The sequence below is a fragment of the Lepidochelys kempii genome, chromosome 2 (genome assembly GCF_965140285.1).
Source record: "Lepidochelys kempii isolate rLepKem1 chromosome 2, rLepKem1.hap1, whole genome shotgun sequence".
In the NCBI taxonomy this organism is placed as follows: Eukaryota; Metazoa; Chordata; order Testudines; family Cheloniidae; genus Lepidochelys; species Lepidochelys kempii.
In genome coordinates this window covers 44,977,171-44,991,720 of record NC_136381.1, presented here as the reverse complement: position 1 = coordinate 44,991,720, position 14,550 = coordinate 44,977,171, and the positions used below count along the sequence as shown (strand labels likewise).

At 41.7% G+C, this 14,550-nt stretch overlaps 1 protein-coding gene across 1 annotated transcript in view; it reads left to right on the top strand.

The window, feature by feature from the left end:
* The window catches only part of SLC26A7 (solute carrier family 26 member 7), a 795,743-nt gene extending 788,149 nt beyond the window's left edge, over window positions 1-7,594 (top strand). Inside the window, exon 19 of the transcript XR_013635291.1 lies at window positions 7,535-7,594. The gene's annotated coding sequence lies outside the window, so the exon portion shown is untranslated. The remainder of the gene's footprint in view (window positions 1-7,534) is intronic.
* The last annotated feature ends 6,956 nt before the right edge of the window (window positions 7,595-14,550 follow it).

The window sequence follows — 14,550 nt, the reverse complement described above, 5'->3', positions numbered from 1 at the left end:
ACATGCTTGGCAGTAAATATGTACATTATCATTATGTAAATAGGTATGTTATCATTGTAGCAAAATGATGATGTTCTTTGCTAAGCCTATGTTCCCTTCCCAAAACATTATGCAGTTTGAAGTATAATTCCCATTATACCACTGGGGCTGGAAAAACACTTCAGTTCAACAGTTATTAGTATGCTGTATGTAACAAAATGTTTTCCATATATAAAGATGGTGTGCAATTCTAAATCTTTCCAGACAAACTAATGCTGTTTCACATGGTACAATTCAGCCTTAGCAATAAACAGAAGCATTTTGAGATTAATATCCATTTCCATGTTCAAACTGAGCATCATGTTATGACATTTTATATTGACAACACTGCAAGTTGAGATGATAGCATTTTAAACTGAATGAGGTGAATGATTTACTACTAATATAAATTACACTGCATTTCTGAACCTTATATGAACTAGGAATGACTGCATGTCACAGTCTGTTTGGAAATATTACAGTGTTTACATAAAATCCATTGCCTGTGTATAAGCAAGTATATCAGCACAGGAGAACTGAAATCTTTAGGCATGGAGTAATTCTTAAAGTTCTTGTGGCAAAAGAAAAAAAGCAGCATACTAAATGCATATGTTGTGCTCTGTGCAATAAATAACAAATCCCATGCAAGTCATACAGTATATCTACCATGTACCTATGGTATATATTACATGGGGACAGAAGTGCCAGTTTCCAGTGCTTAGTTTGTAAAGAAAGAGGTGCCAGTGCTCAAGCAATTAAGTGTAAGGGCTCAAGCAATTTTTTTACTTTCATAACTGATGCAGCAAGTCGAGAGGTGCCGGGGCTATGAACTGCCAAGCCCAGAGGTGCCAGGGCTCAGCCTTGTCAAGCCCTGGCAAAAATTAAGCACTGCCAGTTTCCTATAGCTATCTAAAGAAGGGAGCACAGAAGGAAAACCAGGGATAAAGTCATGTTGGATGAAAATATTTATAACAGTTTTAGGTAAGTAAATGGGAATGTGTCTTATTCTTTCTGAAAAAGTGGGCTAATCCTTTAGAATCACCGAATCATGGAAGTATGTAAATGGGTTCAAAATGTCTCAAGTTTCTGCTTTCCTTTTCCTCTGAATGCTGCTTTGAACTGAAAAAAATCAATCTTCAGAAAAAGAAAATATGCCAATTAGCATGGAAAAATGAGACAAATTGAAGTCACTAACTACGAAAGAGATGAGGGAGGGTCTGATTCTTACAGATTTGCTGCCCATTCATACCAAAATATCATGTACCATATACCAGCTCAGAAAATGTTAGAGTTTTAAACAAACTATGCAGATGAATCAGTTGTTCAGTTGTTTTAACGCCTCAGCTCCCTTCATTTCTTCCCTTAAACCAAGAAGAGGCAGCATAGCCTACGAGTACACTCAGAGCTAATGTGCATGGTTAGTTCCTCTTTCCAATGACACTGTGATTATTAAAGACGTATATTGCGGTAGTGTCTAGTGGCCAACCAGACCCCATTGTGGTAGGTGCTGAACAGAATAAATGACAGTCTATCTATTTTACGTACTTACTATAGTATCTGAACACCTCACACATTTAAGTGTATTTATCTGCTCCACATCCTTGTGAAGTAGGACAGTTTATCCCTATTTTACAGATGGAGAACTGAGGCACTAGATGACTTGCCCAAGGTTGCACAAGAGGCCTGTAGTGGAGCAGGGAATTGAACCCAGGTCCCAGACTAGCATCCTAACCACTTTCTCTCCCTGACCTAAAGAGTTTACATTCTAAAACACAAGACATAACAAGTGAACTGGGGTAAAGAGGGAGAGAGAGAGTAGGGTGACAGAAATATTAGGATGCATGCTATTATTAGCCAAACAGGAACACTAATCACATAGTTTTCCCTGATAATCCATGCAGTGTTATCAACACGTATGCTGTTCTTGAAGCTACAGAACAGCTTGTTAAGCCAGCAGAACTCCATAAGGGACCATGCTCTAACAATTAGCCCCTGGGAGTATAGGCTCTGTTCTGCTACTAACTCCTTTAGAAGTTTTTCAGAAATAAGCTTATATTTAAAAGCTACCTGTGATTTTCTAGAAATTTTTTTTCGAACTGAACAAATTAGTCTATTGTGTATAACATGAAACAATTTAAAATATTAAACTTATAATCAGCGCAAGCAATTTAATAGATTAACTTATAACCAGATTGGTTGACTGGATCTGCCAGAACTGGGTTCCTTGGAAGGAAATAAAGGAAGTAACCCACATGGCTACATATATCCCTGCTGAAGTCAACATATGACTTTAGTTTACTATGTTCAAGTGGGATCCCAATTGCCCAAAATGCACTGCAACTGCCCTTAAATTTAAAAGCAAGAGTAAAACAATAATTAGAGCCCACTTAAACAAAAATATCCTTTCAACTGCTCAGACACTTAGTCCCACAACCGATTTTAAACTCTAGGTCTCACACCCAGAGCCACCTTAATCATTTACATTATTAAGCTCTTCAGTCCATTGTTGTTTACTCTGCTCAGAACTGCCTTAACATATGTGGTTGTTTGGAGATTCCGAGGTGACATGGTCAGTTTGATGAAGTATACATACGCTTTTGGCACTGCATATCTGCAATATCACGGACGGTCAAAGAGGCGCCTGTTATAAAAATACACAGTGAAACACAAATGGAGGACTGCTCTTTCTCAAAGGCTAACGTAATGCATTCCTTCTGTTTAGGCTCATTTTCCAGCCTTTCACATTCTTTGTGAACAAGAGTTATAAAACCAGCCTGATGCTGGCCAATTATTTTTACTTTGAAGGCCATTAATCAAGATTGACTAAGAAAATGAAGACAGCTAAGCAAAATTTCATATGTGACTAGAGTGAGATTAAAATAAAACCAGATGGGGATGGACAGAGACGCTAACCATTTTTTTTAACTCATGTAATAAATGTCTTTTACAAATTACAGCACTCTTATTTTCTTACAGTAAATCAAATTGGGTCATAATGTACAAGTGGTCTCATTGCTGAAATGTCAAAAATAGAACCTGCCTTGTTCTCCCAGAGTAATTCCTCAAATCTAAACCAGCAGTGTGGCCTGACAGCCTATAAACCATCTACCTGGATGCAGATCAGTTTTAAGGTAACTGTCTGTAGCTGATAGATGTATTTCCCAAGCCCGCAAAGTAAGCCATACATTGAAATCCATAGAATCCACTATTCTTAAGGGTCTGAATTTTTAGTTTATCTGTATTTGTTTATCACTGTTCCTGGTATCTCTTCCCTTTCTACCATGTTTTTTCACTGAATTCTCTCTTTTTGCCCCTTTTCCAGTTTCTTTTAAGTGAAATGGTTGCCCCACAATGTGCAAGTGTGAATCAACCTTTTGAACCCAGGATGTTTGAGTGGGTTTGAAATGAAGGAAATGGAAAGTTCATCCAATTCCTGTTCTTCTGGTCCAATCTCTTTACAAACATTGGGTCACACAAAAGAAGTCTAAAACCCAGTACATTCTGCTTAGTTCTGTTCTCAGAGCAAATGAGGTTGGGTTGCAAGCTTTCAAGGGAAGCTGATCAGTGGGGAAATTTAATAGCCACCTTCCTAGATCCTTGGACATTTCATGAGACTGCCCTCTCCTTCATTCAGTTCCACCCAGTCCCCATCTTCTCAATGGCTCTCCCAAAGTCTACCCTTCCAAATATTATGCCTTCTGAGTCTCCACCCCCAATTCCATACTTGGAAAGGGATAAAATTGCAAAGGCAGTTATTGCTGTTCATAGGAGTAGCTTCTGATCAGATTTCCACCTGAAAATCCTCAGGCAAGTCAGAGAAACATGTAGAAAAGCAGGCCTGCTTTGATCCTCCAAAAGGTACAGAGTTTCTACTCCATGAATTTCAGAGGATATAGCTTTGGTGGCATCTGAAATCTACCAACACTCTTATATGGCCTGCATTACTGTAGTATCTGAGCAGTTGGGAGTATGAAGCTGAGCGACTGGTCTAACATTTCCACATGTCTGAGGGGTTCTGATGAATATTCCTCTCCTCTGCAGTGTGTGGCGGAAAGGAATATGTGGCCCAATTGCTAATTAATTCTTAGAACCCAAATGTCAGGCAGGAAAAATAAGGTCCTATTATACCCATTTTACAACTGGGAAAACTGAGGCGAAGAGGTTCAGACTTTACCAAATCCACAGCTGTGGTAGAAATCCAAGTCCATATTAGAGTACAGAACCTGTAGGCTTTGAGTCCTCTACTCAGATCAGACCTCTCCAATTAGGCAGAGGACACAAACTCCCAAAATGCAACAGTTGCTCACCAACCTATGAACCTCTTCTCATCTCCTCCTAAATCTTTCCCTGAGACCCTCTCTGGTGTGGTCAACTATGTACCACATTAGAACATCATGCCTGTTCTAATATATTAAGCATTCCATACAATAGTCTATCTGATGCTGTGGAAAGACACTCTACCTCTTTTTGTAAACTACGCTTGTGTATAGCTGGCTGAAAATTTCAATTAAATTATTTGTGAAGAACTGTCACCATTTTTCAAATGGCTCTATTGTCTGCTCTTTTGAACTAACACCATACATGTGCTGCGTAAATCTCTAATGGCACATACTCAGAATATATACTTTAAATAATCCACAGAACGCTCCTTGATGATTTCAGTGCTGTCTCTATTCACTGACAAATTTTATATCTAGCAGTTTAATTAAATGAATATATAATCTACTCATTCCTATTCCAGGACCACATCATGATCTCCTCAGTACTAACAAGCTCAGCTACTCACAGTAATACATAACCATTTTAGTGTTTCTAATCTGCCTTACTTTTTCTTTTTACAGGAACTACTGTATAAGAGTCAGGGAAAGGCAAACTCTTGAACATCCTTATTCAGCCTAGACCCTGATCCTGCAAGGTGCTGAGCACCCTCCACTTCCATTGCCTCCATTAGGACTCATGAGACTTCAGCACTTCCCAGGAGACTATCAGCACCTCGGAATCAGGTCCCAAATGCAGTAGTAAAATTAATTGTCTATTTTCTTATGCTTAGCATGTGGAGTCTTCATAGGGCTGTAGTATCTCACCATTGCTGCTGAGCTTAAATCCTATATTATCAAACCATTGCACAGAAGGCGTGTGATCAACTCCAGCTAAGCTCTTTGGCGGTTTTAGGTTTGCCAGGTGCTTGCCAGAGTACAAGCTGCTCTGTGGACAGTGACACCTGACTGTGAACTGCGAACTCCTCTGCTTTTCTGCTCAGGTGTTTCTTTTGTCACACAAACCAGTAATTGTCTGCAGGTGTGCTGAACTGTTGGCCAGTATATAGCTCCAATGCATGCTTCAGTAAAACGGGAAAGACTTAAGCCAGAGAGATTTAGCCTGCAGTGTTATACAGGCGTCCTATTTAAAGTCATCATTGCCTGGCATACAGAATAAAATCCTTTCAACCTGTGATGATACAGAATAAAATCCTTTCAACCAGATGGCTGTAAGCGTTAGCAGCCGAAAGACCAGGTATGTTCATTAAACATGTTTACTGATGATTCATATCAATCAGATTGCCCAAAGGCTGCCAGTCCCGATCTTGCATGGCTGTGGTAAGGAGAATTCATCATCACTAAACTAGATTTATTTTTCAGTATAAACAATAGCTTCTGACTGTGTAGCCAATAGACATGTTTTGGCTTACTTTAATCAAGTGGAATCAATCTCAGAGGCTGATAGCAGCATAAGAAGGTAGGTAATAGAATAATAGAAATTACAGTTTATGATCTATGCCCTTTCCCCAAAGGGAGGGGGAAATCTAATGGGTAAAGCACAGAACTGGGAGCCAAAAGACATGAGTCTGATTTTAAGTACTGCTTCTGACTTCCTGTATGACACTGAGCAAGCCACTTAAGTTATCTGTGCCTCCACTTCTCTCTGTGAACTGTAGAATAGAGATAATATTACAATTCTTACAGACACCTTGGTGATGGGAAACACAGAAACCCTAACAGAGAAACAGCTATCTCCCAGGGAAGTGGTGACAGTTAGTCCATTAGATTGACTGGTACTGAATATCAATTTTAGACCTGAAATGCAGCACCAATTAAAAAAATGAATAGGGAAACAGTCTCTGCTAGATGGTAGGGAATTTGATCACTCTGTTTGGGGCAGTTGGGAAACAAAGGCAATTTTCAAGGGTGCTGCTTGCATCTTGAAAATATGGGCTCTATTCTGGGCACTAAATTGGAGCTGTACAGACACTAAGGTTGGAATTTTCAAGGGATACAGGAGTCAGCGCTCAGGGTCAGAACCAGATAAGAGGCCACATGCCAGTGCTAAGGGTCAGAACTGAACTGAGAGATCAGGAATTGGAGCGGAGTGCCAGAACCAGCTTACCTGGAGTGAGGAAACAGTGGGGCCACAAAAGAGACAGGTATTATCACAGGGATAGATGAATGCTTTGAGCAGTCACTAAATTAGTGGTACTGGTGATGCTGAGCTTAAAAGCTGGTCTGCTGACCCTTCCAACCAATCAGGTGGTGCAGTCAATCATGCAGCCAACCAGGCCAGCTGTGCTTATTATGTTGCCTGGAGATGCTGAGAGAATGAACTACATATGGATATATCAGATGAAGAATGGGGAAAGAGCTGGACAAGCGTCTGGAAAATATCGAATTCACACCTCCTTAGATTCTTCCAAAACCAGATTTTTAAACAATTTTATTGGACACCTGAGAAATACCTACGTCAGATTTTTCACCTGTTGGAAAATGCTGGAGATGCATGTTGCAGAGCAGACATCAAATTTATCACACCTATTGATTTTGTTGTTCTAAAGTCAAGTGATGGATTGATGTTTCTAGAAGCCCCCCTTGTTCTCTAGAAGCCTCGTCCTAGTCCCAGTTTTGTGTCTCTAAATTTTCATCTTTATTCATTTCCTCTGAGATAGGGCTAACAACAGCTAAGGCCTGTACATGGGACCACACCTTCAGACCAGCTGGATAATGAAGTCACAGTGAATCATTAACTTGTGTTTGACAATGAGAGCCCATTCTGTTGGTGCTCTTGTAGTCTGTTCGGGCTGCTTCTTCGTTTCCAGGTGGAGTCTGAGTTTTGCGGGGGAAGGGGATGTGTTAACTTCTGTATAAAGATCTGAATGGCTTTGGATTTCCCTATGTGAAAAGCTACCTTTTCCTCCCCATATGATACTGTCACTTTTTGGATCAGCTGAAATGACTGAGCTGCCAGGAAGTGCATCTTTTGTGATCAGCCCTTGAATCTAGAATTTGCACCACATGCTGGTCTGAAGTAGCCACAAACCTTTCCATTAGGCATGCTGTGAGGCCCTTATCTTTGCTCAGTGTGGAGGGAGAGGGCGAGAAAGAAAGCTGGCGAATAGGATTGGATCTGGGCTTCATATTTGGATCTGGGCTTCAGGTGGATCTGGGCTTCATATTTCAGATAGGCTAGTCATTCTGCTGATTGTGTTTTACAAGTAATTGTAAAAATGCATAGAACCACAGGATAGGTTTCAGAGGAACAGCCGTGTTAGTCTGTATTCGCAAAAAGAAAAGGAGTACTTGTGGCACCTTAGAGACTAACCAATTTATTTGAGCATGAGCTTTCGTGAGCTACAGCTCACTTCATCAGATGTTTACCGTGGAAACTGCAGCAGACTTTATATACACACAGAAATCATGAAACAATACCTCCTCCCACTCCACTGTCCTGCTGGTAATAGCTTATCTAAAGTGATCAACAGGTGGGCCATTTCCAGCACAAATCCAGGTTTTCTCACCCTCCACCCCCCCACACAAATTCACTCTCCTGCTGGTGCTAGCCCATCCAAAGTGACAACTCTTTACATAATCAAGTCGGGCTATTTCCTGCATAGATCAAGGTTTTCTCACATCCCCCCCACCCCCATACACACACAAACTCACTCTCCTGCTGGTAATAGCTCATCTAAACTGACCATTCTCCAGGTTTAAATCCAAGTTAAACCAGAACATCTGGGGGGGGGGGGGGTAGGAAAAAACAAGAGGAAACAGGCTACCTTGCATAATGACTTAGCCACTCCCAGTCTCTATTTAAGCCTAAATTAATAGTATCCAATTTGCAAATGAATTCCAATTCAGCAGTTTCTCGCTGGAGTCTGGATTTGAAGTTTTTTTGTTTTAAGATAGCGACCTTCATGTCTGTGATTGCGTGACCAGAGAGATTGAAGTGTTCTCCGACTGGTTTATGAATGTTATAATTCTTGACATCTGATTTGTGTCCATTTATTCTTTTACGTAGAGACTGTCCAGTTTGACCAATGTACATGGCAGAGGGGCATTGCTGGCACATGATGGCATAGATCACATTGGTGGATGTGCAGGTGAACGAGCCTCTGATAGTGTGGCTGATGTTATTAGGCCCTGTGATGGTGTCCCCTGAATAGATATGTGGGCACAATTGGCAACGGGCTTTGTTGCAAGGATAAGTTCCTGGGTTAGTGGTTCTGTTGTGTGGTATGTGGTTGTTGGTGAGTATTTGCTTCAGGTTGCGGGGCTGTCTGTAGGCAAGGACTGGCCTGTCTTGGGAGAGGACAGGCCAGTCCTTGCCTACAGACAGCCCCGCAACCTGAAGCAAATACTCACCAACAACCACATACCACACAACAGAACCACTAACCCAGGAACTTATCCTTGCAACAAAGCCCGTTGCCAATTGTGCCCACATATCTATTCAGGGGACACCATCACAGGGCCTAATAACATCAGCCACACTATCAGAGGCTCGTTCACCTGCACATCCACCAATGTGATCTATGCCATCATGTGCCAGCAATGCCCCTCTGCCATGTACATTGGTCAAACTGGACAGTCTCTACGTAAAAGAATAAATGGACACAAATCAGATGTCAAGAATTATAACATTCATAAACCAGTCGGAGAACACTTCAATCTCTCTGGTCACGCAATCACAGACATGAAGGTCGCTATCTTAAAACAAAAAAACTTCAAATCCAGACTCCAGCGAGAAACTGCTGAATTGGAATTCATTTGCAAATTGGATACTATTAATTTAGGCTTAAATAGAGACTGGGAGTGGCTAAGTCATTATGCAAGGTAGCCTGTTTCCTCTTGTTTTTTCCTACCCCCCCCCCCAGATGTTCTGGTTTAACTTGGATTTAAACCTGGAGAATGGTCAGTTTAGATGAGCTATTACCAGCAGGAGAGTGAGTTTGTGTGTGTATGGGGGTGGGGGGGATGTGAGAAAACCTTGATCTATGCAGGAAATAGCCCGACTTGATTATGTAAAGAGTTGTCACTTTGGATGGGCTAGCACCAGCAGGAGAGTGAATTTGTGTGGGGGGGTGGAGGGTGAGAAAACCTGGATTTGTGCTGGAAATGGCCCACCTGTTGATCACTTTAGATAAGCTATTACCAGCAGGACAGTGGGGTGGGAGGAGGTATTGTTTCATGATTTCTGTGTGTATATAAAGTCTGCTGCAGTTTCCACGGTAAACATCTGATGAAGTGAGCTGTAGCTCACGAAAGCTCATGCTCAAATAAATTGGTTAGTCTCTAAGGTGCCACAAGTACTCCTTTTCTTTTTGCGAACCACAGGATAGGAGCTTTTTAATATGTTTAAAATATTAAACAAATCACTATATTTAAAATAAAAGTGTGCTCGGCCCAACCATCTGACTAATGCTGCCTTAATGGAGAAGTTTTCATTTAATGGGATAAATAACAGAAAAAAATAGCACCAGGGGCCAGATCATGCCTCCCTGCCCTGAGTGTACCAGGAGATTAGCTGGGGGCAATTTCAGCACCAACATAAATTAGGGAGCCTGGAGATTGCTCCAAGTTATGCCTGCCAAAGTTTGCTGGAGGGCAGCATGTTTCAGCCTTGCCTCAGCCTGCCTTAAACAGACTCCTGTGCTGGGTGAAGGGCTGAGGGTGGCACAGAGCTCTCCACCAGCCACATTGTAAATGAACAAATTTATTTGGGCATAAGCTTTTGTGGGCTAAAACCCACTTCATCGGATGCATGCAGTGGAAAATACAGTAGGAAGATATATGTATACACACAGAGAACATGAAAAAATGGGGGTTGCCATACCAACTGCAACAAGACTAATCAATTAAGGTGGGCTATTATCAGCAGGAGAAGAAAAACTTTTGTAGTGATAATCAGGATGGCCTATTTCAAACAGTTGACAAGAAGGTGTGAGTAACAGTAGGGGAAAAATTAGCGTGGGGAAATAGTTCTTACTTTGTGTAATGACAAAGCCCGTTGCCAACTCTGTCCACCTATCTATTCAAGAGACACCATCACAGGACCTAATCACATCAGCCACACCATAAGAGGCTCGTTCACCTGCACATCTACCAATGTGATATATGCCATCATGTGCCAGCAATGCCCCTCTGCCATGTACATTGGCAAAACTAGACAACCTCTACGCAAAAGAATAAATGGACACAAATCAGAAGTCAAGAATTATAACATTCAAAAACCAGTCGGAGAACACTTCAACCTCCCTGGTCACTCAATTTCAAACCTAAAAGTTGCAATTCTCCAACAAAAAAGTTTCAAAAACAGACTCCAACTACAGGTTTCAGAGTAGCAGCCGTGTTAGTCTGTATCTGCAAAAAGAAAAGGAGTACTTGTGGTACCTTAGAGACTCCCAAATTTATTTGAGCATAAGCTTTCGTGAGCTACAGCTCACTTCATCAGAAGCATGCAGTGGAAAATACAATAGGGAGATTTTATATACACAGAGAACATGAAGCAATGTGTGTTACCATACACACTGTAATGAGAGTGATCAGGTAAGGTGAGCTATTACCAGCAGGAGAGAAAAAAAACCTTTTGTAATGATAATCAGGGTGGGCCATTTCCAGCAGTTGACAAGAACATGTGAGGAACAGTAGGGGCAAAAATAAACATGGCTAAATAGGTTTACTTTGTGTAATGACACATCCACTCCCAGTCTTTATTCAAGCCTAATTTAATGGTGTTCAGTTTGCAAATTAATTCCAATTCAGCAGTCTCTCGTTGGAGTCTGTTTTTGAAGTTTTTTGTTGTAATATTGCGACTTTTAGGTCTGTAGTCGAGTGACCAGAGAGATTGAAGTGTTCTCCGACTGGTTTTTGAATGTTATAATTCTTGACTTCTGATTTGTGTCCATTTATTCTGTCCAGTGTGGCCAATGTACATGACAGAGGGGCACTGCTAGCATATGATGGATGTGCAGGTGAACGAGCCTCTGATAGTGTGGCTGATGTGATTAGGCCCTATGATGGTGTCCCCTGAATAGATATGTGGACACAGTTGGCAACAGGCTTTGTTGCAAGGATAGGTTCCTGGGTTAGTGTTTTTGTTGTGTGGTGTGTGGTTGCTGGTGAGTATTTGCTTCAGGAATTAATTTGCAAACTGGACACCATTAAATTAGGCTTGAATAAAGACTGGGAGTGGATGGGTCATTACACAAAGTAAAAACTATTAACCCATGAAAGTTTATGCCCAAATAAATTTGTTAGTCTCGAAGGTGACACAAGTACTCCTGGTTTTTTTGCTGATACAGACTAACACAGCTACCACTCTGAAATCTGTCACCAGCCACATTGACTCTCCAGCTGCCTGCACTCTGGGAGACTCCTGAGCTGTCTCTTTAGAGCAGCTTTAAGTATCCTTGACACCACTTGAGGAACTTAGCATGAGCCAGGATCTGGCCCACTGAGAGTAACTTCACTCACTTGCAGGTGAGCCCAGTGTTTTGATTTTATAATTTGGCTTTGACACTGCACTAGAGTGTGAAGCTGGGTTTAAAGAGGGAGATTCAAATGTGTTCAGTGTTGGTCTAACTGTTCTCCCGTTGAACCGAGTGGGAATGTTACCACTGACTTAATCGGGACAGAATTAGGCCAAGGCTGGGTGCTTTTGAAAATCCCACCTAACTGTCTCAGCTCAGAATGATTCTTCATGTTACTAATTGTAGAAACTATTCATTTCATCAATGTAAGGTTACATGGGTCAAATTCTTACCTCCTTTGCAGTCCTGCAACCATGCCAATTACAATGCCATCCAGTGGCTGTAACAGAATTTAGCATGAATGTCAACTCCTCCTGACCTCACTTATCTTAAAATTGCTTTGAAGTGTCTCAAACGTACATATAATTTCCATAAAATATGAAAATTGGCCAGGGATTAGTCCATAAATCTAATTATTTTTGGTACTGTGAATTTAAAAAAAAACAAAATGTATAAAAACTTTGTATCTGCACAAGTAAAATGCATTTTTCCTTACACATTTCTATAATGTTTTTTTCAGGCTAACACATGTTCTAACTACAGATTGACACAACAGACCCAAGCAGTTCCAAAGGCAGTTATATGGGGAGGAATATATGTCATAAGCATATTCAATGATAGACAGGAATCTTCTGGTCTAACCGCTACATAAGATGCATTTCAATAAATTACCAAAGTATATATTTATCTAGTTGATCAAAACAGCACAAGAAGTGCCTTTCTGATCTATGCACTGGGGGCCCTAATTCTGCAATGGGAACTGCTAGCACTGACCGTGTCCATCTCTTCTGTGCTAGTGGTTTCCGCTATGCAACAGCGGACTGTAGTGAAGTCTCCAATTTTTGTCATGGAGGTTGTGGAAGTCATAGAAGCCGTGACTTCCAGAGACCTTCGTGACTTCGGCCTTGGCAGCTGGGAGCTGCAGGGTACCCCTACCGCCTCTGGCGACGGGGCCTCCTGAACTCACAGCCTTCGGTAGCAGTGTTGTGTAGAGTGTCTCTGAGCTGGAATTCAGAGTCAAGGGTGGGTCCCGGTTCCTCTGCCAGCCATGCTGGGAGTGGCACCGTGAGGCAGTGAAGTGGAAGACTGCCTGAGACTGCTGGAGAGCAGGAACTTTGATTATGCCTCCCTCCCCTCCCCACCCCCAGAAGGGGAAACCACAGTACTGATCTGGCTGGAGGGCTGAGCCAATTAGAGAATGCTGTGATTCCTGGTGTAAGAGAGGAGCTGCAGCGGGTGTAACCCCTGGAGGAAGCGTTGGCCTGATGGAGCTAATCCCCAGAACTGCCAGGAGGTGGTGCCGTCGAGTGGTGAGTAGAGCAACCTATCATGCTCCAGTATTTTACTCCATTTACTGAGTAATTTACTTCAGTGGGAGCAGGATAGAGCCTTTACATTAATTTACACGGGTGTTGCTTGTAGAAAGTTTGCCCAGTGCTCCAGCAAAATTGTTTTCTCCAAGCAGCTTTGAATATTTTTCAACTTAGCCAATATTTCTCCCTGCCCGTTGTTATATTTATGAAAACTCTTAACGTCAAAACAAGACCTATGTGCATCAGATTCCTGTCCCTAATGTGGAAATAGCAGCTTGCGCTTTTGCATTAGAAAGGAGATCGTTCAAACACTTTAAAACTGTGTAAGATTCTGAAACACACAAAAAGACAATTTTCACCAAAATGCAATTTTTAGACCAAAAAATGTGGGTGGGGGTTCAGAATGCCCTCAGCTCACATGAAATAGTTCCAGGACATCCTACCCAGTTATGTCACTCAATTTTAGTCAGCCTGTAGAGAGACATAACATTTCATAACAATGACATGTCTGCTTGGGAAATGGCAAGGGATGGGGAGCGGGTGGGAAGCAGTTCTGAAAATCCTCTCATTCATCTACACAGAAAAGCTTACCTTCTTCAACTGAACCAGGTTACATTTAAAAATATTTTAAAACAAATTGAAAAATTAAAGGACTGGTTACCTGGGAAAGGATTCGGGTTTCAAGGTAGGAGTGGAAAGAAGAAGTGCCTGATTTCTCTGCTACGTGTGGGTATTTTGATGGAATTTAGCACATCTCAAGCTGCCAGACGCCCAGCACTACTCCTATGAAGCAGCACTGCTTCTCCAATTAAAGAGCAGAAGCGCGGCTGCTTCCAGGCAAGTGGAAAGGAAAGTTGGCTTGAGTGGCAGCAAAGGGAGGGGGTCGGGGAAAGTAAAGAGAAGTGCTAATTTCTTTATAAGAAGTTGGAGGGGGAAGGAGAAGTTATGGGCTGGCAATGTCAGGAGAGCCCATCAGAACAGAGAATGATTTTGTTACCTAGCACTACCTAGCTTTCCTCTTGCTAACACAGCTTCTTTATTATTCTCTCATCTGTAACATCTCTACCACCTTGCAGTATTTCTCTCATTTTCCCACTTTCCCTGCCTTTCCAAGTGGGGAACAGGGAGAATTCTAGATAAGGGAGCTTTTGAGTTTCTACTCAAGAAAAGAAAGACTAATGGGAATCCACAGCATGAGCTCCCCAAAGAATAAATTAGGTATATGTGACATACTTTTTTGGGCCGGGGGGGGGGGGGAGCGGGGAGGAGGCGGAAAAATGATCAAATATGAATACCTGAAAAGAGCAGAATCCGATACAAATAGAATACTGGCATTTTCTTATCCCTGTTATCAAAGCTCTTCACAGTCCAGACCTGCTTCTGGCTGATCTGTTAATGGTATGCTGCAATCTGTACGCAACA